Here is a 17895-nt window from a genome sequence, read left to right as displayed (position 1 = left end):
TGATCATTTCAGTTGTTTGAACTGTAAAGGATTTTGTATGTAATTGTTACATGCGTATACGTAGACCCCCATTCCCAGAGATTAGATCAATCCAACTAGATTGACCTAACTCCCTGGGAGTTCATGCTAAATAGTTGTCAGCCGCGCGGGCACTAAAGTCAATTACCCCCTTACAGCTTGTAGTAGGCGGGACAAACATTTAAGCCGGATTATCGGGGATAGATCGATCTAAAATCTATGGGAATGTGCCCATAGTGTCAATTCTTATGTGAGTTTATTATATACAAAGCTTGAAGTAAAGAACAAGATCAGACACTAAAGCCATCAGTGACAAAAGCTGGTAAGATGTTTTGTCTTTTGATAGGACAACATCCATAAATATTCTGGAAAATCTGCATGGATTCAGTAATTTTTAATGAAAGAATAAAGGGGGAAGTTGACATAGGGTAAAACAAAATTAAGTGTGAAAAACTGTGTCATTTAATCATGTGTCATTTAATCATTTAATCATTTAATCTCAAAAATATTTTGGTTTGTTTGGAAGATGGAGTAAAAATTGTACACACCAAAAGTTTTTCAATTGTTTTCGTTTAATGGATAAACTGACGCAAAATTTAAAGAAGCATTTTCTAATTGAATATCACTCTGCAGCACTCCCTTTTGGCCGGGAAAACGCGGCACCGTGCATCAACATGTGATCAATGTTTTATGTCATTGTGACAAAAATGATCGACTTTTTCAAAAGAAAAAAATACGCCCTCCCATTTGAAATTGATGATCATCTTTTAACTCTGGATTTTTATTCTTGGAACCTCCGTACACGTTGTTTCGTGAGGTTTCTGCGTGGTATCCAATCAGCGGGCCCCAGATGTTGTCACGTGATTGAATTTCCCAGAATCCCAAAATAACACGATCGCGCGGTTTTAGTTTAGATCTCGAGCTACCGGTTGTGGATAACGTGTTTGTTTTTTGTGAGGGGGATTCGCTGCAAACATAGATTATATGGTATGTTCATGTTTTGAAAAACATCTTTTAAATGTGTAGTACTAGTCAGTCTAGTGCCAAGATTGTATTTTTGGAGTAGGATTCAACAACAGCTGTAGATAGTTAGCACGGTAACCGTCACGAAAAGGAAGTATACATGTACAGGGTAGTTGTTTGTACTGAAAAGTATTGAAATGTAGAACGGCCTTGAAAACCAAAACATTTCTTTATTGCTTTAATTCAAATTGAAAGTATTTAATATTACCTTAACAGAATGTTTGGATACAATTGTAAATCATTAGATCTAAATGGTGGGCCTTGATAAAAGCGAAACCGGATATATTTTTTTTAACGTTTTCTGTCTGGATCTGGAATTTTCCCGGCAACTCGAATTTCTTTTTAAAAGTAGTTGTCTGTTACTCACAAATAAACTCATATCTTTCTGTATGTTTCAGTAGGTACACTTGATGGACCTTTGTAGGATTTAAAAGATACAATTTTATTTGTTTTATTTACTTATTATTATTTTTTTTTTTTTAGGGGGGGGGGGGTGTCACCCTCTACGTACGAATTGGGAAAGATGCCCACTACATGTGGCAGTATATGTATATATTTAGTAGGGGTATGTGCCAGTGGCCCAGTGCATATACAAAATATGACTTTGCCACATATTTTTATCAAATATTACTATAATGCTTGATGTTGTTTCAGAGATGCTGTCCAAGGGAAATGCATGCAGTTATATATAAAGGACTGTCTCAGTATGTTGATTTGGCAGAAGTTTAGATAATGGGAGAAGGCTGCAAAATTTTTCTCTTACAACCGTTGAAGCAGTATCGGGATGTATACGTGCATGGCCAATTGATGTGCAACTGTATATGCTTGCAAGGAAAAAGGTTTGTTACTTGCTGACTGGGGTAGCACTAGCATTTTTTTCACTTAGCCAAATCACTACTTTTTTCATTACAAGTCAAATCAACCACATTTTGTTTAGACAGTCGAAGTCAGTTTCAGCTTTTGATTAAATTGGTGAGTGTTAGCGCTATCCCAGGCTGGTAAAGTTTGTAATATGGGATAGGAAAAGTGCATTTCACTTTACATGTATGTTAGACTAAGAAGGGGGATCAAGGAGCACAAAAGAGTACCTCAATATGAGAACCAAGTCAACCAGACAGTCCCTGGCATTTTTAGCCTATAAATTCTACAGAATATCAATTTAGCTAATAAATAGGCCAAAAACCATGGTTTTCTTATGATATGTTAATATATTTATTATTACTGAAGTTTCCAATAATAAACAAGAAGTATTTTGATTGAGCCCATTCTACAAATTTCATAACAAAATTCCTGAAATCTTTTTGAACAAAATGTCATTCGCTTCCAGTATACCGGATTTTAGAGCAAAAGAAAATTCTACATGCCCTTAAATACTGTATATATATGTCCTGAAACCTTCAGTCCATCACTCACAGCAGGGAATTAAATCGTATATTATATTGTAATTACCTATACAATATAATTCCCTGCTCACAGCAAGGTCAAATCGCAGAACCACCATGCCAAATGGTATGCTTTTCACACAAGCGCAGACATTGGAATCCTGTTTAGGTGCATGTTATAGTAAATTATTCATAATTTGATTTTGCCCATGTTCCAATAATGTATTTCAAAGCTATTGGCTCAATCAATATACTTTACAGACACTGGAAAACGTCGTTTTTGTATTGGATAACATGAAAGACTTTTTTGTCTTCAGATTAATTTTGTCTTAACGATGGCAGATCAACAAATTCCTCAGAATGCTAATGCCCAGAGGAAAACTGGACTAGGAGGTGGAGCCAAAGGTGGCAAAAAAAGGAAAGGTAATCACATATTAATTATGATAATAGTTATTATAATAAATTATTGCCTTACAAAATGTGAATTATTTAAAACACTATCAAAAATGTCACTGACAATATGAAAAACATATATATATATATATATATATATATATATATATATATATATATATAAAATTGAATAAAGTAACATACCAGCCTTTAGAAGATATTATTTATAATTATAATATAGCTATTACTTTCTGGATCATGGAATTTATTTATTTATTCACTGAAGCATTCCCTTGTTCAGGTCAGAAGTTCACATAAATATATGGCAGTGCCATGTTCTAAAAAAGGACTTGAAAGTTAAAAAAGAATCCATGCTCTTATAAGTAGCCAATGAAGTTGTTAGAGAATGGGGATAATGGCCGTTGTCAGGTGTGCATGTAGAAATCCATTATTCATATTTTGAAAAATTGTAATATACCAGTAGGTATATAACTTAATATAACTTGATAACAATATTTCTTTATTTGCCAGGCTCTAGGAACAGATTGTCTTCCCTCTCTGACAATGATTCTTCAGCATCATCAAGTTCAACAGCTAGCAAACAATCTGAAAGGCAACCCAAACCAAGAGCTAAGAGTGGTAAGATTAAATTTAGATATTTTCAGATTATATGTGTACATTCTGAAGTCACTGTATTAAAGCAAAAAAATTAATTTATAGAGACATATTTAAGCTCTTAAGCAGTTGCTAGTAACTTAATTATTGAAAGTTGTAAAACTTGTTATTATATATATATATTCAGATTTTTCCTCTCTCTCTCCCAGGAATGAGAGTTGAGCTGGAACGCTTGCTTCAAAAGTATAGCAAAAAGATCATTAGGAATGCAAACAATGAACAGTTATGCAAAGCCCTTATAGAGAAAGATGTAATTGACGAGAAAGATTTGAAAGAAGTAGAATACAGCCCAGAAGCTACGCCCATGGAAAAGAATGAAGTTTTGCTCACTTTACTCACACAGAAAAATGATCAAGCATTTAATGCTCTTTGTGAGGCATTACGACAGAGTGGACTTGCTGATATTGGACAACAATTGGAAGAAGAGAGTGCTTCCATTCCAAGTAAGTTCTGCATGCTTTGTACATAAGGAAAAATATGGATCACTGAATATGAGAAATGTTATGATTTGGTGTATTTTGCATTGTCATAAAAGTGACTATTTTCTGCAAATGTGGAAGAGCATACAGGATTACTGTGCCATTCTTTCTTATGAAAGCCTGAACAAAAGGAGTCCAAAAAAAAACAACAAAAAACACAACCCAAGCTAAAAGTTAATGTGGAATTGTTAGAAAGAGAACTACAGTAGGTGATAAGGTTAAAAAGTATTGAAAAGTTGAGCCTACTCATATACGAAAGATAATATTGTTTTATGTGGTTGAAATAAAATCGTTGATGAACGTTAATTAGTTTGTTGCCATTTTACTATCAAAATGAAGGACTTGAAATTTGTCTATATAAATATAATTTGATTAATGTTGATTATGGTTCGATTAAATGTCAGAGCAAATGGGTACTTGAAGAAATTAGTAAGCATTTAGTGATAAAATAAACCCTTATAAATGACAATTATTTTCCCTTGAAAGGCACTTATTGGAGCCTCAAAAGTCCTTGAATTTGATCCTCACTTTGCTTTAAGAATGTCGTTTTCAATGAGCCAGCCCAAGCAGTGTATTTCTCTGAGCTAGTCAGTTTGGAGGTTGGCTGGTTTTGATTGCAGAAGTCTTCGTGCAGAGTTTGTTGTGTCTTGTTATTTACATTTTTAAAAACGTGTACTGAATGTAATTTTGTCCATTAAACAGTGGTTTGGAATCCACCAGAAAACACTACTGTATCTTCATCAATGAGTGTAGGAGATCCGCAGCCTTTGATTCCTCCATCGGCAGCAGAAAGGAGGTTCACACCTATAACAGTATCTACACCCAGTAAAGGTATAGTTCTGACATTATTCAATATTAACTTAACAGAATGTTTGGATACAATTGTAAATCATTTAGAGAGTGCATGAATAGAGAGTCGTATATTTTGGCAATCTTACTATAACCTTGAATTTGACCTTTGACCTGCTTTTCATCTACACTTAACAAATTTTCAAGTTTGTATATTTACTATGGGATGTCTTACATTCACAATCTTATACTGCAACCTTGGATTTGGCCCTTTACATGTACTTTTCCCCACGGTTTTGTAAATTTCTATGAAAAATTGAGAACCTTCATTTATTGCATTTTGTAGAGCTTGTCAGCACAGCACTGGAGGTGGTGTCCTTTTTTTTCCATATAAATGTGTCTACTCTGCATGTTGTAATAAAAAAGGTTAACATTTCCTCGTTTTTCAGAAAAACATGTGACCAATGTGATAAACATTACAAGCAGCAATGTTGTTATTGGAGACCACAACCAGCAGATCATAGAACACCCAGCAAAACGTAAGTTATATGTAGTTTATTAAATAACTGTTAACATTTACCAATTTATTTGTATTCATAAGATATTCACCTATATTAAGGCAGCAAAGTGATTTTCTTAAATACCATGATTAGGCCACACTTTTTATGTACAGACACAGATGTGTCTGTACATATTGCCATCACCTGCGTCTGTCGTCGCCGATGGCGATGGCGATGCCGATGCCGATGCCGGCGCCGCGCACTTTCCTTGTAAACACGATAAGTGGAGGGCAGTTTTACTTTTTGACTTTATATTTACAGAGCTGATGAATATTCATAAAACGCAGGTCAAGTTCGAAAATCAGCATGATCGGGCCATTATTGTAGAAGTTATGTTGTTTTTTCACTTTTCAGCATATTTTTCACATTTCCTCAGATTCAATTCTTAGGCATGTTAACAGTCTCATTATTAAACTAATAAGATACGTAAAAGTGTTTGTTTGACATTTCCTGAATCTTTACAACATTGTTAGTTGATTTTGTAAAAATGATGGTAAACTTGTTATCATGTATTGTGTAATAAAGTTTCAAAAATGGAAATAAACTCATATCATTGCAGTTTGTCAGATTGAATCATTCACTATGTTCAGAATCTCAGAATGGAAGAAATTGGACATTTAACACTATTCTATTGATATTTTTCCAATCTCATCAATTTTCTTAGTTGATCATATAAAAATGGCAGTAAACTGTTAATTTCGTTTTATGTTAAAAATTGTTAAAAATGGAAATAAACCCATTTCAGAACAGTGCTGTCTTGTTTACATTTTGGCATTTTCAAGTTGTGGCTTTGAAGTTCCATGGGCCTGAAGACCTTTGCTAGTCACATTTTCTGAATATCCATGATACTAATATTTTATTCTTAAAAATTGATGGTCATTATGCTGTTAAACATTATGTAATATTGCATCAAAATTTGAAAAAAACCTATTTTGGGCACTGCTCCCATGATGACCATTTAAGAAAAACCATGTCACTTACTGTTCTCAAACAGTACAGTAAATATGTACAGATGTGTCTGTACATATTGCCATCACCTGCGTCTGTCGTCGCCGTCATCGCCGTTGCCGGCACCTTGCACCTCATTGTAAACACGATAAGTGGAAGGCAGTTTTACTTTTGGGCTTTATATTTAAAGAGCTGATGAATATTCATAAAACGCAGGTCAAGTTCGAAAATCAGGATGATCGGGCCATTATTGTAGAAGTTATGCTATTTTCTTTCACTTTTCAACATATATGCAACTCTGTAAACACATTTCAAGGAAAACCGATAGGCCTGTTGTCGTGAAACTCTCAGGAATAATCGATCTTACTAAAACGGAGGTCAAGTTCGAAAATCGGCATGCAGCCTGAGTTGGAAAAGCAGTCTAATTGGCTTCTTTTTCTGGAAGTTATACATTTTCAAAGTGTGAACTTGAACTCTCATGGGCCTGAAGCCTTATGCTTGTTACACATTTTACTTTCATTGGTATTACCTGTTGAGCATAATTAAAATTTGATGTTGAATTTACAGTTTAACATAATGTACTTTTGCATCAGAATTGACAGTAGCCTATTTTGTGCATAGTTATTTCCTGCTTTTTGTCTGTACATTTGACAGCTTTGCTGCCTTGTTTATTTTTATGGATGACATCCTGCGCGCGCACCGATTTTCATCCGTTCTCTGAAAAAAAAGTCACCCCCAACAAAGTCGTTTGTCGCAAAGGTCATTATCTCTAGGATTACTTTCAAATTACATGACAATTAAAGTCATAATGAGAACAGGGGCCGTCGTTTTGGATTGGTATGCCATTGATATTGGGCATGGAGATATCACCTTTACAATTATACGAAAGGCTGGCGGTGGCCAACGATTATCGCCTGGAACATTTCAGTGACATTCTGCCCAAATCCAGTTTTTTGTAGCGAAAAAAGGGGCAACAAGGGCGTCGAGGTATTTGGTGGGCTGAAGGTAGGACAGGCCACCTGACAGTTTGGCTGCTTCGTGTGAGTCGAAATAGACAAAATGTCGTCGACCGAAATGACCTTTAATAGATTTGGTAGTATTAAGCATATCTTTACATCATTTTTTTAACATTTCTGTGAAGTGATCATAATGCTTTAATATTCTGAGAGTACAAATAAAGATACGCTGTTTGTTTGATATTTGTTTTACTGATTGCTATACCAACAAAATGCCTGAAATAACCTTAAATAGATTTGGTAATATGCAGCATATCTATTCATGACTTTTTTACCTTTTACGAGGTATTCACAATGATTTAATATTTTGAGAGCATGTATAAAGACATATTGTTAGTTTGATACGTGTTTCTGTGGTAAATTTGTGTTTCCAGCTGTGTACTGACAGCATTCCTTTACTTAATCAGTTTTTTTTCCTTCTCACACCGATTTCAGGGTCCCCAGAGGATGTCATCCATAAAAATAAAAAAGTGTGGCCTTATATACATATACCTAGATAAGAATTATAAGATTAAAATCACCACTACTCAAAAGTGCATTCATTCTGCCTAAGTTATTATGGAAAAAGGTACAGTTATTAAAAAAGAATGTTTAATTTACTGATAATTACCTGAGTGCCTTTTAGTATTTTTTGGATGACCAGGTTATAAACATATTTTTCTATATTAACAACTATCAACTACACATTTGACATTCACCTCTTCATATATGATCACTTGACTAGTCACAAATGAAGTCTTTGCCACCTTTAATAATTTAAACTGCCCCAAATGAAGTCTTTGCCACCTCTAATAATTTAAACTGCCCTTCATCTGTTGCATAAGTCTATATTTAGCTGTACTTGGGCATTTTGAAAATATGTGTGTACAATTTTAAAAGGTCTGGTTACGCCCCTGTTAATGGATCATAATGATATATGGTAATAAAATCTTGAAAATTTCGTCGCTTGAAAATTAATAAAAATTTTCATTTGCGTAAATCAGACAAATTTTTCAAAATTACGTCTCCCCGACTCCTTACCGGCTTTTATCCTTGTCCGTCATATATTGTGGGATATTTATCACTACTTCTCAAGTCATTTTCTGGTGGTTAATAATAATCTTTTTATTAGTGCATCTCGATAAAGTTATATTAATTTACTCGTTGAGAATTGTCTTGTCGGTAACAAACATACCTCCTGATAGAGGAGAGGGATCAAGATAAGCCTAATTGCAACCTTGCATTATAAACTGGTCGTGGCCTATGTAACAAATTACGCACTTGGCAACGCTCAAGATATGCCGTGAGCGGGGGAGGAAGGGGGTGGTTAAAGATAAGATGAAGAAATATAAATTATTTTTAAAAATTTAAAGGGGGGGGGGGATAAAATAATGATCTCCCACTGATAATCTTCCACGAACAAAGTTTCTGAGTCCTGTGAACTAATAAGAGAATTGGATTTTATATTTCCTTACATCGTGAAAGATCTCCTGATGAAGACATGAAAACTGCCTTCCCGTCTCTCTCGGATCGCGAACGATCCCCCTCTGATGATCTTACCCAAACAAAACCCTGACAATTATCGAATACCTCATTTTCAAGGTTGACGAAGTTTTCAAAGTGAAAAAAATTACGTCGGCGGAAAAGCGTCTGCCGACGAATTTTTCAAGACTTTACCATAACCAGTATTGCCAAATTTGATAAATCTCCTCAAATAAACTTCCCCGTTATATTCCCCTTACTTCCAGAAAGCAGCAGGAAATTCATCAGAAAAGATGAAAAAGCTAAAACCAAGGAACAAAAAGCAGTAGAATTTCTTAATGGATTGATCAACCCTTTGAACTACAATAGAACCTATTCCAAGCCTTATGAGGAGATACTGGATGCAGTCCGTCGGAAAGGGGGCTTCAAACAGTTTGGGGTAGGCCCTCTTCAAAGATTCTTAGATAAAAGTCCATATTTTGATTTGAGGAAAAATTCAAAGGGTATTGAGATAGTTGAACAAGTGGTCAGCTTGCCTATTTCAGATACTGAAAATGAAGATCTGAAAGAAGAGTCATGCTTTGACGATGCAGCATTGTGTTCTGATTCTGATCTCTCTGAATTGGACTCTTTTGTCACTTGTCCCAGCGATTTGACTTCTAGGGACAACACTCCTTTACATTTTCTTTCTTCTTCAAAGGGATTGCCTCAGAGAACTGATTCTGAGGTCACACTTGTAGGGTCAGAATATGGACAACAACAATACTGGCAAAAGATACAGAGGAAAAAACGTGATAACAAGACTTTAGGTACTCAGTTCCCTATGCTAAAACAATCAACTGAAAGTGAACAAGTATATGAAACAGAAATGTCAAACAAAATTTTTGAGTCTTTGTGCCTGAAAAGTTCTGCCTCTGAACATCTTGAATTTAAACCTTCTGATGAAGTATATTTCTGTAGAGATAAGGGGAAGGCTTCTTTTATGGAGGATGTTGTGTCTTTTTGGAATACACCAGGCAGAGAAGGCAATGCCTACATAATAATTGGAATAGAAAAGTGTTCTCATCCACCCCATAAATTGATTGGCATCAGTGATGGTAGAATAGATGCAGATTATCAAAATTTGTTCCTTGATGAGTACTTCACTTCTCGGCCAAAGTTTCGATACATTCAACATGAGTACAATAGAATGTTGTTTGGAATAGTTATCATTTCTCCTTCACAAGGAATGGAGGGACCTTGTGTGGCAGAGCAGTGGCATAGGGAGGGTAGATGGAATATGAGGGAAATTTGGGGTAGACGTGGTGCATCAAATCAAATACTATCTGTTAAACACCATGACAGTGTGTACAAATGGTTTCAAAAGCCTACCCCCTATAGTGAGGTTGTTAAAGGTCAAGGTAAACCACGTTCATTGAGAGATGATGCACTGCAGAAGTTTCTGGATAAGGTTGATATGTTCAAAGATTACCAGCAGTTTTTACTCATTGTTGGCCAATGTAAGCATGATACAAGGCATTTGCAGGCTTTAACAAGTATCCCATGGTTCAAAGTTGTTGATTTTGATACCATGAGTAGGGAAAATGGTACTTTCAGTGTTTGTGAGCCTCTTTTGAAAACAGCAAGGTACTTGGAAATTTCCACCTGGCAAGATCAACCTGGTAACCTCGGGCCAAGGTCAGTTAATTGGTTCTTCCCAAGAGGGTATCATAACTGTCATGAGATGCTTGATGATCCAAGGTCTTGGATTAAGAGAGCAGGTCCCATGGTTGACGAACATTGCATTCAGATTGCTGAGTATTGCAACAGCAGCAGGGTTTTGACTGCTGTTATACTATGGTATGGGGTTGATCAAAGTCTTGGGCATCTTAAACGATTTATGATAAAGCTCGATGAAAATGTCAACTCTTTGAAAGTTGCATTCTGTATTCCATCTTTACCAGATAATCCTACTGAGATGCAGCATTTAAAGTCATTGTGCTCAGATTTAGAAATTGATCCAATAATTATTTCATTGGAAAGGATCTGTTTTGAAATAGAAAGCATTTATGGTCTTCAAATACCTGGACAGGCAGAAGCCTTTCAATTGCCTCATGAAGATGCTGAAGGGTGTGGCCCCCATCTTACCATAGCCAGAAGATGCAGCATGGCTAGATGCAGAGCTGGATGTTCTTTACTTGTCAAAGGACAAAAAAATCTACGCAAAGGGCGATGATACTGAAGATGGTGAACAGTTTCTACGTGGAGGGCAGATATCTTGGGATGAGTTGAACATTGGCTGTTACGATGCAAGACGGGATGTCCTTCCATATCTGTTGAAAACTATAAGATTTTTTGTTGAGAAGGGAAAGTCTGCTCTCATAAGTCTGAACCATGAGCCTGGCTCTGGGGGTACCACACTTGGTATGAGAGCTCTTTGGGATTTACACTGTGATGAGATGTGTGCTTGTGTCTATGTGTCATCTCCCCTGTTGAATGCAAGCAGTGTGTTCAGTCGCATTGAGTGGCTTTATTTGCACACCCATCTCCCTGTTGTGGTCTTGATTGATGGTAAAGATATCACACAAATTCACAAGATTTTCGATCTTTGTCTACAGGTGAGGGTGATTGTTCTCTGTGTGCAGCGTTATAATCAACCAATTGACCTCAACTGCAAAAGGAACAGGTTAGATCAGATTTGGCTTTCTGGAAAGGTTGCAATAGATGAGGCACCAAGATTTTATGTGGCTTTTTCCACCTTTTGTAAAGGTGCTGATAAAAGATCTAAACTCCAAGAGCTTGTCCATGAGGTGAAAGAAAGAGAAGTCCACTATGTTTGGGAATTTGGAATTACCGTGTATGCAGAAGAATATGTTGGCATTCAAAGATATGTTAAGGGTTATCTCCAAATTCCTTATTCAGGAGACCTTAAGCCATGGCAGTATGTTTTGGGTTTTCTAGCCTTAGCTTACTTCTATGGCCATGTTCCTGTCCCTGCTCAATTCTTTGCCAAACTGCTCAATGTTTCAGAATGTGAGCAAGTAACCCTTAACTCTCTGCATAGCCATTCAGCCAGCCAGTTTATCATTGAAGAAAAAAATTATTGCTGGAGAATAAACCATGTCATTGTAGCCAAAGAAATCCTTGAGCAGTTACTTAGTAGAAAACAAGACAACCAAGGAAGTAGAAATGAGCGTCTTAGTTTGAATGCATGCCAAAATCTTCATGAGCTAGCCTTGAAGTTAATTGAGGAGGCAGGGAAACAGAAGATGAAAAACATGTCCGCAAGCCCAGTGGTCAGTAATATCATCAATGCTACCTTCATTCAGCGAAACTACAAAGAGCTTTCTCAGGATGACAACAGAGTCAAAAGAAAAATGAAACTTTCCCAGTTATTGTATGATATTCCACGTGAAGAGAAGAAGGAGCTAGTCTTAAAAAAGCTAACAGAAGCCTTCCCAAAAGATCCTAGCTACTGGGCCCATCTTGGAAGATACCATGGAATGAAAAACCCTGAAAGCAAAGAAGCAATCAAGTGTCTTGATAGAGCTTTAGAACTGAGACAAAAAGAACTTAAAAAGAAAAATGAACTTGGCAAAAAACAGGACCCAGTATTGTGCCAGGTTTACCACATGCACGGGATTATATTGAAGAAAAGGATAACAGCAAGAATAGGGGGTGGCATGATTGACGAACATACCCATGGTACATTTAACCCTGGAGAGGAAAATTTTGAAGCTGTTTTGAAGGAGGTTGTTGGGCTTGCCAAACAAGCTGCAGAGTACTTCAAGAAGTGTCGTGAACATCATGCTGAGGGAATGGAAGAAAGCTATGGGTACATAGGAGAAATCAGCACGTTATTACATGTAGTTGATTTCTTGCAGACACACGGAAAGCCTGCTGGATATTTTGGGTACATGGAGCTACCAAATATTGATCCATATTTAAAGGAATTTCTTGAACCCTGTTTTCCCGAGTGTGATAGATTGTTGAGAGAATGTGAAGAAAGAACAACACATGACTTTGAAATGACACAGTCAGGATCTGATCAGGCCAATTTGTCACATCTGATTAATTGGTTCAATGCTCTTTTTAAAGATGCAAATGAAGTGCTCAAAACTTGGCAGGGTGAGGACAGTATTCTCAACAGACGGACCAAGGTAGCATTTCTCATGATGAAGCATCACTTCCTGTCTAGTCAGAGCACAAGGCACCTAGCAACACTGGAACAGATCCACTGCAGAGCTGATGTTTTACACCTTATCGACCTGTTAAAGCAGAATTTCAAGGAAGTAAAAGATCGTTGCTTAGAAATCAACATCACAAATGATGTAAAGAAATGGCTAAAAGCTATAAGGCATCATCTGTTGCCTGAAAGGGATGACAGCATCTCAGAAGTTATGGAAATTGTTCGCATGTGGTATACGATTAGTCCGAATGCCCCAGATGCTGTGTATTACATGTATGTTCTCACAACTCTGTGTGCCATTGGTACAACGGGTTGCCCAGGATCTAAGAGTGATTTTGTGGAAGCAAGCCAGCTGCACATCAAGCTAAAAAAAGTTGGAACATTTGCCAACAGGTTTTGGAGAACCAGAGAATGGTTGGGCAAAGGTAAAGGTATTAGGCGTCTTGTCAATCATGCACAACTAGGAGAGTGGAACCCAGAAGGACGCTTCTGGGAAGACTCATCAAAACATGAGCTCCTTCAGGTTTGCAGAGGAACAATTCTGTCATCTGTTGGGCTGTTTCATGGGACCATTGCCCTTGACACAAGCCACCACAAAGGAAGTGATCCCATCAAAGTCTCCTTTGTGCCCAAGTTTTATGGAATGTACGGCAAAAGGTTTGAACATCAGCGTGTCGAGTTTTACCTGGGATTTAGCATGACTCATGGCTGTGAGGCATACAATGTTAAAGCTTTACAGAAAGTACCATGTGGGTACTGCAAATTGCCCACGGAAGTATCAGGCTTGAGACCAAGGGTGTCCCATTGTAAAAAGTGTAACAATCCTGTGAGATTGCCTACAGCTGAAAAATGCTGTCATTCGGCAAAAAATTAGTGCTTTGACAAACTGAAAGACTTTATGGTAGTTTCATTATCTTTTCTAAGATTAAGGAATGTATGGTACCATCCTTTATTGCTTTTTTGTGGATGGTTTTAGTCCAATTCTTAGTGAGTTTCTTCTAACCCTTTTGAAGCTAACTTCCCCTTCTATTATTTTGTTGGAATGCTTATTTCATCTTGTTAAGTTTCAACTCAATTTAATATCAGTAGCATCTTTTATTTTGTATGTTTTAAACTCCTAACAGCCTCCTGCATGTAGATTCACAGGGGCAGACAAAAGCCTTCTTCAGGGTCTTTCAGAAAATGGTCAAGTTTCAAGTCAGTTTATATTGATGGGCATTTCATGTTTTTAGTTGGAAGCTGGTTAAAAAGCGAGGATGTGTCTTTTAAAATATGTTTGGATCTGCCCCTGATTCATATATCATCACACATGATCTCATCTTGTTTTATTTCTCATGAGGCACTTTATATTTTTGTTACTTTCTCACATTGCCCAAAGCATGACTACATGTATGTCTTTCAATGATCCCAGCTTCCATTGTCAATTTGCGTATACGTATTTAGTGGAAAGTAATATGACATTTCAGCAAAAAAGAAATAGGCAAGCTTGAATACTTGTGCATCTTGGTTTTTACTTAGTGCATATAACAGGAAATCATTTAGTCTGACAATACTTGAAGTGATGTATTGACCCCTGCTAGTACGGCTGCAGCATGTTGGTTTGACCCCAAATCGGGTCTAATCAAAGACCAAAATAAAATGTTAACTGAGTGCAGTATGATATTGCACTTTGGGTGTGAATTATAAAGAGAATAGTGACAGTTAAACAATGGCATTATTATTTGTTCAGAGGATGAAGTTGTCAAATACAGTAATGAAATTTATATTTTGCTATTGTCTATATTAGACAAAGGTGTAGTATTTGCAGGGGGAAATGAATGGATGCATTTAATGGATACTGCTTTAATGGGACTCAATAAGTCAGTGTTTTGCATACATGTCCTGACTGAAGATGCCCTTCTAATTTCTTGTGAGTGGAATGTTGTAAAATACACATACTTGTACTACTAGTAATTGATATTTTTTGTCCATGAACATGACCAATTTAATGATCGTTGTGGTTTTACTTGTTATGATACCCAAAAAATGTATATATTATTAAAAGAAAATGCTTTAAAAGAGCTTGTATAGTCTAGTTGGATATAGTTTTGATTTATTGGATTTTATTAAAAGTACATATATCATATTTTTGTGACAGTTTAGATAAAAATTAGGAATACAAACTGATTTGTACTGGTATGTATCTGTACCAGTTATAAGACGAGTTGCTCACTGTATTTGATCAAGAAGAGTGCAATTATTGTCGTAGTTAAGATGATTACACTCTTGTTAACTGGACTGCTCATCTTGTAACTGACTTTTCCCAAGGTTGGGGCTTTGAATTACACTTCAAGGCCAGTTGCACAAGAAGACCAAGAAAAAGAGCATAAAATGCATTGAAGTGCATTAAATAAAAAAAAAATGGGCAAGTGAACACTTTTAAGCAAAATACAAGTGCAAATATTCTGATTATTCTTTTATTTAGAGCGCCTGGTCAGCCTTGGGATTGCGCAGATGAATGCTGTACAGCTAGCGTAATCAGACATAAAGTGGGTTTTTTTTTCCAGTTTATAAGAATATGCTATCTTCTGAATTGTTAATGTTTTATATAAACAAAAAAATCTATTTTTGGTAGCATGTAGAAAATATGTTAATGATGCATTTGAATAATCATACAGATTATTGTAAAAATTGTTGTACAAAGCTACATGTTTTATTTTATTTCAAATATTTGTGACAGAATTAGGTATTTATTTGTCTATGTGATTCTTTCCATGATATTGTACATGATTCAAAATCTCACCATAAGTTATTAGTCCTCTGAATCAGTTCTTTAAGAACAGTACTGAGGCAGTTTTGATAGATATATTGAAATATCACATCCTCTGATTATAGAAGAGGTTGAAAAATGTTTATTACCATTATTATTGTTGTAATTAATTGGTAGTGTTTTTATTATAAATTTTATTACATTTTATGGCATTGATGAAGTCGTTGAAACACTTCACCTAAAATGTTTTTCTATATTCTACAGTTTTCATTCACACATTATCATGTGTTCCTATTAAATTTTGTGAATGAAAACTTGAGTATAAATAGAAACACCTGTCAGTTTTGAACTACCTAAAGATATTGAAGAAAATGCCCAGCACTTTGACTGGACAGGATGGCTGAAGTGGTACAGTGCTTGCCTTCAATGTAGGAGGTTGTGGGTTCAGTCTCTGACTGGGTCACACCAAAGATCATTTTAAAATTGGTACCTGCTGTCTCCTCATTAAGCACTTAGCACACAGAGGTTGAAGTAGGGTAAAAACACTTGGCCACATGATAGCGCTCTGTCAGTTATTTGTAAATGAGTGCCATATATGCGGAGCTTGCAACGGGTTGTATTCTCCTCTGGGAGGTGAGAAATAGTTAGAATGGATCCGATACATTTGAAGCATTTATGATATATATATATTTATATATATATATATATATATGTGTGTGTGCTTGTATTCAATATATAACATATATTGCAAAGAAATAACAAACCTCAATAACATTATTATTATTATTATTATTATTTTCAGGCCTACCCAACTACCATACTCGGCACCGAATGATCCCGAATTCACTGGTAGATAGATCACACTACCAGTTTTCAAGGTGTGCGTCAATACACATTTAACAGTATCATACCCCCGATACAAAGTTTGAGATGAGATGCACTACTTTCCAAACCCGCTGAGAATCATCACTATCACATTGCTTACTAGGCAAGAGTGGTGTCGCGTCTGATACTTCAAAGCGCGTACTGATACACACCTTGAAAACGGGTATTGTGGTCTGATATCATCATAAGGTGCTGAGTCTGGTAGTTGGGTAGGCCTGATTATTATCAAATAAAGATAAGAGACAAGTGTGATAATAATTTGTCTAGGCTTAGTCTTGTAAAACGTAGGTATACCAAGAATGATGACTTCCAAGACCGAGGTACAGATAGATTGATGATTCTGGTATTTGGTCTCTTTTACATACACAGTACCCTTAAAATAATAATACAGTATATGCACCAAGGCAGTGCATATCTTGGCTTTCGTATCCCAAAATTAATTGTGCCTATGAAATAAAGCACAGGTACTTAGCTTACTTCTGCCCTGATTTGATGAGCCTTTCATTGAACAAATACTATTTTAGGTGTGCTGTATGTAAGAAACAAAATGCCAGAATTAACAAATTACCCAATATTCTGCAAAGGTGGGAGTTTAACCCACATTTAATTAGTTTTAAAATGAGTTTAAAACATTTTCACGTGTCCTTTTAGTACATTTTACAATGACTGTGACTCAACAATTGTAGTCTATATACTTTACAACATATACTTACTATGTATAACTACAATTTATAAAAGAGACATGGTCTTTATTATGGAAATTTTAGTACAAGTGATACCATAATAAATTATTTTGCAATTTATTTTTTCTTTTGTGTGTGTGATTTGTCAAGCACAGAAAATCACTGTCCCTTTTTCACAAAGTGTAACAGCCTGTACCAGTGAACTTCAGAAGGTCTTAACATGCACTAGTAATCACAATTCACCAAATACAGGTTTTCTTAGCTTTCACTAGTGCACTTTCTGCTATTTAATTAATGTATTACTTATGTCCAGTGCAGGAACTTCATTCAGGCATTGTCTCACATAATATTTGGGCCTCTCAAAGTGAACAAAATGAGGTCTTGATAATTATAAAGTATATTGCTCTATGTGAAAAGGGCCACAGACGCATCACAACATATTTTTGAAAAATATTTGACTGTATTTGAAAAATTTGAAAATTTATGCCTAAGCCATCTTCAAGGTCAAATTAACAAGGACCATTTCAGCAAAGAAATATGTTTAAGAACTTAAGATTTGTGAAGAAAGAGTTAATGCCCTCCAACACACACACACACCACATATAATACCCTGTATGTGTGGTATCCAGAGAGCTCAACTAGGCAGAGCATTTATATACAATTAAA

General features: G+C 36.0%; 1 non-coding gene across 1 annotated transcript; it reads left to right on the top strand.

Annotated features, from left to right (window-relative positions):
• The first annotated feature begins 890 nt into the window (after positions 1 to 890).
• Positions 891 to 17349, top strand: LOC106177688 (uncharacterized). Its single transcript, XR_015335086.1, has 8 exons — positions 891 to 1005; positions 1696 to 1880; positions 2741 to 2846; positions 3348 to 3455; positions 3641 to 3934; positions 4673 to 4801; positions 5209 to 5298; positions 9011 to 17349. It is a non-coding gene; the product is annotated as an uncharacterized LOC106177688 (transcript).
• Positions 17350 to 17895: the final 546 nt, after the last annotated feature.

Source organism: Lingula anatina, chromosome 6 (genome assembly GCF_051362555.1).
Source record: "Lingula anatina isolate TDL-2025a chromosome 6, LinAna3.0, whole genome shotgun sequence".
NCBI classification, from domain to species: domain Eukaryota; kingdom Metazoa; phylum Brachiopoda; class Lingulata; order Lingulida; family Lingulidae; genus Lingula; species Lingula anatina.
Note: the sequence above shows the minus strand (reverse complement) of the source record. Positions and strands in the feature narration are given on the sequence as shown.